This window comes from Manis javanica, chromosome 3 (genome assembly GCF_040802235.1).
Source record: "Manis javanica isolate MJ-LG chromosome 3, MJ_LKY, whole genome shotgun sequence".
Lineage (NCBI taxonomy): Eukaryota > Metazoa > Chordata > Mammalia > Pholidota > Manidae > Manis > Manis javanica.
Window position 1 is genome coordinate 184,175,413 of NC_133158.1, and position 8,793 is coordinate 184,184,205.

Sequence of the window (8,793 nt, forward strand, 5' to 3'; positions counted from 1 at the left end):
TAGGTTTCAACAACAGGTCTGTTGTGACTCAAGAAGATAAAAATACACGTGTTAAATACAAACTATGGAATAGCTGGGTTTTCTTAAACACTAAAAAAATCAAAGGTTTAGTGCAATTTAAACAATTACTAGTTTAGTATAAGTAGCTTATATAAATTTACAATAAAATGATGATAACTAGAATTTTAAGTACTTGGCATGTGCCAAATACTATGTCAAGTACCTAAGTACCTATGAGGATGTGTGACTAATATGGCCACTTCACATAAGAGGGCACTGAAGCATAAGTTGAAATTTTAAGCCCCACACTGAATACTAGGTACAGCAGGAATCAAACTGAGTGAGGTCTGTCTAATGTTACTAATCCATGACCTGAATCTATGGTAGAGTTTTGAAAAGTAATTTGTTTTCTGTCTTTGCAGGTACCAATATTAGAGCACAACAATACCATCCACTTTCTTTTCTGATTTTAGCTGCAGAAAGGAATGAAGTGGAAGATTTGAGAGAAAACAGCCATTATATGTACCTGTAATTCCCTTCTGAATTAGGGAATTATACTTACAAAAAGAAATTGATTATTCATAATATTTCTTAAATGTTAACTGGTTATTCTCATCTGTTTTATATTCCACAAATTTCCAAGGAAATATGAGTGAATATTATACTATAGTTTCAAAATATGACAGCCAAATAAATGTACATTTTGACAATGGAAATATTTCACCACACACAGTAGAAGTGGAAAGAGGCAAATTTAAGCTGGGGTTCTACTAGAGATAACGCTGGTTTTCCCTCACTGCAATTCAATGCATTTATGGGCACTGACAGGGCTGTCCTCACAGACAGGATTACTTTTCTCTGTAATCCGGGATTCTGCTGTAGTTTCTCAGTAAGACATGAATTCTTCCACAGTTGCTGTACTTTCTTCATCTAGTTATCTCTGTGGTCCAAATGACACGTTGGACTTAAAAGTCTGATTCCAAGAGGATGAGAGTATAGCTTTCTAAGGCAATATAATATCTTGAATTTCTTCATTAATGATTCCTTTTTTAAGATGTGTGTGTTTGTATGCACATGCAACACATTATATGGGTATAAATATTTATATATATATATTTCACATATATATATATGAAACAAATCCAAAATGGGTTTAGTTTCATTGCTATTCATTTCTTGATTCCTTATAAAAACTATCACCTGTAGAGCACTTAATACAAACTATCTTGTCAAATATTACTATTGCTTTCTTCATTTCATAGACGAGGAAGCTGAGGCATAGAGAACTTATATAGCTTGTCCAATCGCACTCAGCTAGTAAATGACAACCAGGATTCAAATGTAGGCAGTCTGGTTACTGGTGCTGAATCTTTTGCATACACTGAAAACCTTCTTCTCGATTGGATTAAAGATGGCAGCATGAGAGGAGAGACAGAGGCTTCCTCCTAAAACCACAAATACTATGAAAATATAATTAATACAACTGTTCCTGAAAGAGCAACAGGAAAGAGGATTGCATCAGACTGCATGCACCTGGAGAAAAGAGCAGACCTCACGGAGCAGGGTAATGTACCAAAGCTGTGGCCCGGTGGGACCCAAGCCCTTCCCTACCCCAGCTTACTGACTGGAGGAAGAGAAATGGAGCAGGGAGGGAGTGGAGGGCTGGGACTGCTGAATACCTAACTCCGGAGATCTGCTCTGGGAGCACAAACCTACATTTCAAGGTGCTTTCATGATACTCTCATAACTAGGGGATTGGAAAGCTAAGACAGGCAGAATCCCTAGAGAGAATGCGATTCCAGCCACTTGTGGAAAGCAGGGGTCCATATCCAGCTGCTCTGGGACAAAAAAAAGGCGGGCAGTCTGAGAAACTTCCTAACAAGGAAGCCCTTAGAAAGAGGGCTGCTAAAGGGGCAGGGATAGCACAGAGCTTACTGCTCAGGAGAAAGGACAGGTAGACAAAATTGTTTGAGTGCACTCTACCCAACAAGCTGGGAGCTTTCATGATTTCCAGGTGCTCCAGTTCCCTGGCTGGCTACACAGCTCCAAGGACCCCCTCTGTCATAGGCAGCCTACTGAGCCTTTCTTCCGGTCAGCCCCACCTGGTTCACAACCTGGCAAACCCTACCCTGGCATTAGACAAGCCAGAGGGAATATCTGTCTACAGCAACTACAAACGCAAAGCACAGAGGCTTCTACCTGTGTGCTCGGCCCACTGGTTTAGTCAGTGGAGACAGGCATAGAGGCTGGGAAATAGGAAACATCTCTTTCCTCCCCCCAGGCCCCAATACCACTCCCCTGTGACACCCAACATTGCTTCAGGGACTGAGCAGCTCCAGAGAGTAGAGCTTCTGGGCACTAGAGGGTGACACATACAAATATGAAATGCCAAAGAAACCTGGCTGAAAGTAAAATTATTAATACAACTCCTGAGAAAGATGATATGGACCTCATGACCCTTCCTGAAAGGGAGTTCAAAATAAAAAACATTCAAATGCTAATGGAGGTATGGAAAGATATTTAAGAACTCAGGAATGAATTCTGGTCAGAGATCCAATTGTTGAAGAGCACAATGGAGGGTGTTAAAAGCAGATTGGATACAGTGGAGGAGATGATAAATGAAATAGAAACTAGAGAAGAGGAATACAAAGAAGCTGAAGCACCGAGAGAAAAAAGAATCTCTAAGAATGAAAGAATATTGAGAGAATCCAATCAAAATGGAACAATATTCGCATTATAGGGGTACCAGAAGAAGAAGAGAGAGAAAAAGGGATAGAAAGTGTCTTTGAGGAGGTAATTGCTGAAAACTTTCCCAATCTGGGGAAGGAAATAGACTCTCAGGCCATGGAGATGTACAGATCTCCCAAAAAAAGGGACCCAAGGAAGACAACACCAAGATATATAGTAATTAAAATGGCAAAGATCAAGGATAAGGAAAGACTACTAAAAGCAGCCAGAGAGAGAAATAATATCACATAAAAAGGAAAGCCCAACAGGCTAACATCAGACTTCTCAGCAGAAACCTTACAGGCCAGAAGGGAGTGGCATGATGTATTTAATACAATGAAGCAGAAGGGTCTGGAACCGAGATTACTTTATCTAGCAAAATTATCACTTAAATTTGAAGGGGAGATTAAACAATTTCCAGATAACCCAAAGCTGAGAGAATTTACCTCCCACAAACCATCTCTACAGTCTATTTTGGAGGGAATGCTATAGATGGAAGTGTTCCTAAGGTTTAACAGCTGTCACCAGAGGTAATGAAACCACAGTAAAGAAAGTAGAACAGCTAATTACTAAGCAAATGCAAAATGAAATTAACTATTCCCAAAATCAATCAAGGGATAGACAAAGAGTACAGAATATGATACCTAATATATAAAGAATGGAGCGGGAAGAAAAAGGAGGAGGAAAAGAAAAGAACCTTTAGATTGTGTTTGAAATAGCATATTAAGTGAGTTAAGTTAGACTCTTAGATAGTAAGGAAGTTAACCTTGAACCTTGGTAACCAAGAATCTAAAGCCTGCAATGGCAATAAGTAAATACCTATTGATAATCACCCTAAATGTAAATGGACTGAATGCACCAATCAAAAGACATGGAGTCACTAAATGGATAAAAAAACAAGACCCATCTATATGCTGCCTACAAGAGACCCACTTTAAACCCAAAGACATACATAGACTAAAAGTGAAGTGATGGGAAAAGATATTTCATGCAACTAATAGAGAGAAAAAAGCAGGAGTTGCAGTACTTGTATCAGACAAAACAGACTTCAAAACAAAGAAAGTCACAAGAGGCAAAGAAGGACATTACATAATGACAAAGGGGTCAATCCAACAAGAAGATATAACCATTATAAATTTCTATGCTCCTAACACAGGAGCACCCACATATGTGAAACAAATACTAACTGAATTAAAAGGGGAAATAGAATGCAATGCATTCATTCTAGGAAACTTCAACACTCCACTCACTCTGAAGGACAGATCAACCAGACAGGAGATAAGTAAGGAGACAGAGGCACTGAATAACACAATTGAACAGATGGACCTAACAGACATCTACAAAACTCTACACTCAAAAGCAGCAGAATACACATTCTTCTCAAGTGCACATGGAACATTTTCAAGAATAGATCATATACTAGGCCACAAAAAAAGCCTCACTGAGTGAATTAAAAAACATTGAAATTGTACCAACCAGTTTCTCAGACCACAAAAGTATGAAACTAGAAATAAATTATGCAAATAAAATGAAAAGTTCCACAAACACATGGTAGCTTCACAACATGTTCCTAAAAAACCAATGGATCAATGACCAAATTAAAACAAAGATCAAGCAATATACAGAGACAAGTGGCAATAATAATTAAACACTGCAAAATCTGTGGGATGCAGCCAAGGCCATGCTAAGAAGAAAGTATATTGCAATACAGGCCTACCTCAGGAAAGAAGAACAATCCAATATGAGCAGTCTAAACTCACAATTAATGAAATTGACAAAAGAGGAACAAATGAGACCCAAAGTCAGTACAAGGAGGGACATAATAAAGCTTAGAGCATAAATAAATAAAATTGAGAATAATAAAACAATAGAAAGAATCAATGAAAGCAAGAGCTGGTTCTTCAAGAAAATAAACAAAATAGACAAACCCCTAGCCAGACTTATCAAGAAAAAAAGAGAGTATACACATATAAACAGAATCAGAAATGGGAGAGGAAAAATCATGACAGACCCTGCAGAAATAGAAAGAATTATTAGAGAATACTATGAGAATCTATATGCTAACCAGCTGGAAACCTAGAAGAAATGGACAACTTCCTAGAAAAATACAACCTTCCAAGACTGACCAAGGAAGAAACATAAAATCTAAACAGACCAATTATCAGCAACAAAACTGAATTGGTAATCAAAAAACTACCCAAGAACAAAACCCCCCAGCCAGATGGATTCACCACTGAATTTAATCAGACATATAGAAAACACATAATAACCCATTCTCCTTAAAATTTCCAAAAAAATAGAAGAGGAAGGAATACTTCCAAACTCATTCTATGAAGTCAGCATCACTCTAATATCAAAACCAGGCAAAGACCCCACCAAAAAAGAAAATTACAGATCAATATCCCTGATGAACATAGATGCAAAATACTCAACACAATATTGGCAACTCGAATTAAAAAATAGATCAAGAGGATCATACACCATGACCAACACTCAAAAAGCAAATAACCTGATTAACAAATGGGCAGAGGGTATGAAGAGACAGTTCTCCAATAAAGAAATTCAGATGGCCAGCAGACACATGAAAAGATACTCCACATCACTAATCATCAGGGACATGAAAATTAAAACCACAATGAGATATCACCTCACACCAGTTAGGATGGCCAGCATCGAAAAGACTAAGAACAACAATTGCTGGCGAGGATGCAGAGAAAGGGGAACCCTACTACACTGCTGGTGGAAATGTAAGCTAGTTCAACCATTGTGGAAAGCAATATGGAGGTTCCTCAAAAAAACTAAAAATAGAAATACCATTTGACTGGGGAATCCCACTCCTTGGAATTTACCCAAAGAATATAACTTCTTAGATTCAAAAAGACATATGCACCCCTATGTTTATCACAGCAGTTTTTACAATAGCCAAGATATGGAAGCAACCTAAGTGTCCATCAGTAGATGAATGGATAAAGAAGATGTGGTACATATACACAATGGAATACTATTCAGCCATAAGAAAGAAACAAATACTACCATTTGCAACAACATGGATGGAGCTGGAGGACATTATGCTCAATGAAATATGCCAGGCAGGGAAAGACAAATGCCAAATGCCAAATGATTTCCCTCATTTGTAGAGTATAACAATGAAGCAAAACTGAAGGAACAAAATGGCAGCAGACTCAGAGACTCCAAGAATGAACTACTGGTTACCAAAGGGGAGTGGTGTGGAAGGGTTGGTGGGGAGGGAGGGAGAAGGGGATTGAGGGGTATTATGTTTAGTACACATGGTGTGGGGTTCATAGGGAGAACAGTGTAGCACAGAGAAGGGACACAGTGAATCTGTGGCATCTTGCTGCACTGATGGACAGTGACTGCATTGGGGTATGGGTGGAGACTTGATAATATGGGTAAATGTAGTAACCATATTGTTTTTTCATGTGAAACCTTCATGAGAGTGTACATCAATCATACCTTCATAAACAATTAAAGAAAAAACCCACAAAACCTTCTTCTTATGTCAGACTCTGCCTGAATTCCACTATCTCTGCCTCTCCTATCTTTTCATTACTGAATCTACTCACGATCTCATCTACAATCTAGTCCTGTGCCAATCCTAGACAACCTCAAAAAGATACAATACAGATATTTTTCAAGGCACTCCTCTGAGGTCTAACTCAAATTCCTAATTTTAGTGACTTAGACACAAGTATGGAATTTAGACACAGATCTATTTCACCTAAGAATTATCAGTGCAAATCTGTTTTCTTTTTCTTCAGGTCTCTATTTCCTCTGCCTCCTTGGTTTATACAATCTCCAGTCTTTCAAGTCTCCTAGCCAATGACTGAGTCATCTTCTAAGGGTAGGGTTTGGAATCTCACTAGTTTCTGTCAACTTTCCTCTTTGGAGGCTGAAGCATTACCCTACATAGGCTCATAGTATAGCACACTACCTATCTGCTGTGGAGCTACCATCTCAGTAGAATCTTAGAACAAGTACTACCACTTACCTGACTTCTAAATCTTGAATCCTGCCTGGAGAGAACACAAAAGACTATCAACTAAAATTGTTGACTAAGTGTGAATAGTATTGTCTACAAGTAAAAACAAAACAAAACACTGAAGCGATGTTTACTGAAGGAATTATACAACAGCCCCTTCACTTAGCAGCATTATATTATGGGCTAGGTATGTTTTGACATTTTTTAAAAACAACTCTATTTTATTACCAGACTACCTTTGCCAAAAATAATCTTGCCTAAGGTTCTCTTTGCTTTGGCATCAGGAATAAAAATTGTGAGGGGCAATTGTTTTTCTGGCCAATCTTTTCCTTTATTGTTTTATTGAGACATAATTGACATATCATAAAGTGTGCTTTCATAAGTGTTTTTCAGTGGTTTTCCACAGAGTATATTCACAGAGTTGTGCAATCATCTTCCCTATATAATTCCAGAGTATTTTCCTCACTTCAGCAAACACCTCAACTTCTGATTCCCAGTCTGGCAGGTAAGGAGCTTAGAAATTGTCACCTTGTCCAAAAAGTAAGAAGCTGGAGAAAGTGAAAAACCAACAGTTTTTAGAAACATCAGAGAAGGGAGCTCACCAAGCAAACTGCTGCCTCCTAAATTGGAGAGACAGGCAGATACAGAGAATCACAAGTTACTGGAGCAGAAACCACTACAAAGAAACTGCCATGGGAATTAGTGTTGGTGTTGGAAAACCTGAACTATAATTGATGAACTGAGGGAGTGTGGATAAAGTGAAGATTCTTATGGCCAGGATCCTCACCTGAACCTAAATCACCTGATGATGTAACTGACCTGCTGCTAGGCTACTGCTTCCACACCCATAGGCAATAAGGTATTATTGACTCAGTCACTATATAAAGAGCTTTGCCCAGTGCTCTGGGTGGAGGCAGAGATGAAGGAAGATTATAGACCTGCAGAGTGTTGGATGCAGATGTAATTCTAGTGCTCAAACTATCACTGGGAGAACAAGCAGGGGGATAAATTCTTTTACCCCAAGAACCTTCCATTGCCATTCTTCAATCTCACTGAATTCATAGTGACTTTGCCTGGGGCTGAAACCCACTGGTAAGACAATTGGCAAAGTCGGCAAGGCTCATTGTTGACAAGGAAAAGAACAGGCTGCCCTTATGGGAGGGGTGCTTCAGGGGGCTGCCCTGTGAATGGGGAGACAATGGATTGTCCCCCAGTGGGTATGTGATCTGAGGTGGCTTGCCTCCTAGAGGGCTGTGCCCCACCCCAGGACTGGAGGCAAGTGGAGGTGACACCTGAGACAGTAGGGATGGCCTTTGGTATAGGAAGTAGGTCTTTTGAGAGACAGAGTGCCTGTGAGGCAGTGGGGACTGTAGGTTGGCTGCTTCTCACAGTATTTAAAAAGTCTACAGGTGAAAGGAACATGGGCCTGAAAAAGACACAAGAAATGGCATGAGAAAGCGAGCTGCGAACTGCTGTGGACTCATTGAAGAATGAAATGACATTGATACAAGAGGAGGCAGCAGAAGAATGCTGTTTGCGAGCTGCCGTTAAGGCGGTAAAAAATTTGTTGGTGACTGAAATGGCATCACTATGAGGTATATTGTGGAAGAGGTAAAGGCCTTAAAAGAAAACAATGGATCCCTGCAAAAACCACAAGAAGAGGAAGTGCAAGAAAGTGAGCTGTGAGGCCTAGTGAAGGAGGTAAAAGATTCCTTACAGAATGAGACAGCAGCATAACCAGGTTCTCTGAGGGAGGTGAAGGCCATGGATGATAAGGACATACTCTGCACAGAGGCACAAGAAGAGGCAGCACGAGAACACCAGCTGTGAGGCATTGAGGTGAAGGTAAGAGAGCTGCTGAAGACTGAGCTGGCATTGCTGCAAGGCACTGTAGTATAGGTAAAGGTTGTAGCAGAGGCGGCACTCAGGGGGAATGGAGAGAAAGGGGCCATCAGCCCCAGAAATGGAGGAGTTGGGGAAGGATGAGTGGGTGGTGCTGGGGGCACTGACCCATCCTCTATTGAAAGTATGCACAGTGGTTGTAAAGAAAATAAACACATGGCAGC